Below are 1,100 nucleotides of genomic sequence, written 5' to 3' on the forward strand. Positions count from 1 at the left end.
AAAAGCTTTTAATAAGTCATCTAAATACTTCATAACCGGGATCAGACGGACTAAAGATGGGCAGCTCTTGATGTCAGAGGTGATGTGCTACGAAGACTCTGGGGCACAGAACTCCTCCTCTGTCCCCTGACGGGGAGCCTGGGTGCATGACAGCGGCTGTGAGCTCTCCGAGGTTCTGGGAGAGACAGCTCTACTTACACCTGAGCAGGTGTTGTCTGCTCTGTTACTGCAGCAGTAACACGGAATCTTTCCTCTTTTTTTTTTTTTTAATCAACTTATAAAAATCAAAAAGGCAAAGCAGCATTCTCTGGTGTAAATGTATAAATGTTTTTGAAAATAATAAATATAATCTCCAGAGTGGGAGTGGTCCTAATGAGAACCAAAATACCTATGTCAACCAATATGGCTCAGAGAACAAACTGACAAAATGAAAATCACCTGCTAAAGTCTGGCAGTCCCTTTAAGACCCTGCTACAGTCTTAACCATAGGTGAGTTACACCATGTCAAGTTCTCAGTACTCACAGGCTCTTTGAACCAATAAGCATCTTTTGGCCTCCACTCTAAGCCAGGCACTGTGTTAGTTATTCATCCTAATGAGCATGAAAAATATTGTTCTAAGTGTCAACACTACCTTCATAACTCTTTAAAATCTTTTCAATACAATGGTCCTGGACCAAAATATACATCTTCAAGCCAAAGATTATATTTTTCCTTGGCCACACCCTTCAGCACGTCATCTTTTCTTTCCCACAATCTGCCCTGGCCTCGAAGAGAGTCAGGAGAGGAAAGTGTTTGTGGGATGTTGCAGGTCAGCCAAATAGAAAGGATGTGACCCCTTGATGTGGGTCTGTGATATTTCACTTGGTTTATAGCAGGCTGGGGTGACAGATGTGTATGGGGCAACCATGTCATACTCCTTTTGCTTTCCTTAGTCACAAAAATGTGCCAGAAAACTAGGTGGTATTGTGGAGAGACTGAGGAATTATGTATTTGGCAGTGGTTGGCAGACGATGGTTATATTTAAAGCTCCTGAGTTCTCTGAAGTTATCTCTTGTGAAGCAAACATCTGAGCTTTTGGTCAAACTGACAAAGGCCTAAA

This window comes from Camelus ferus, chromosome 6 (genome assembly GCF_009834535.1).
Source record: "Camelus ferus isolate YT-003-E chromosome 6, BCGSAC_Cfer_1.0, whole genome shotgun sequence".
Classification (NCBI taxonomy): Eukaryota; Metazoa; Chordata; class Mammalia; order Artiodactyla; family Camelidae; genus Camelus; species Camelus ferus.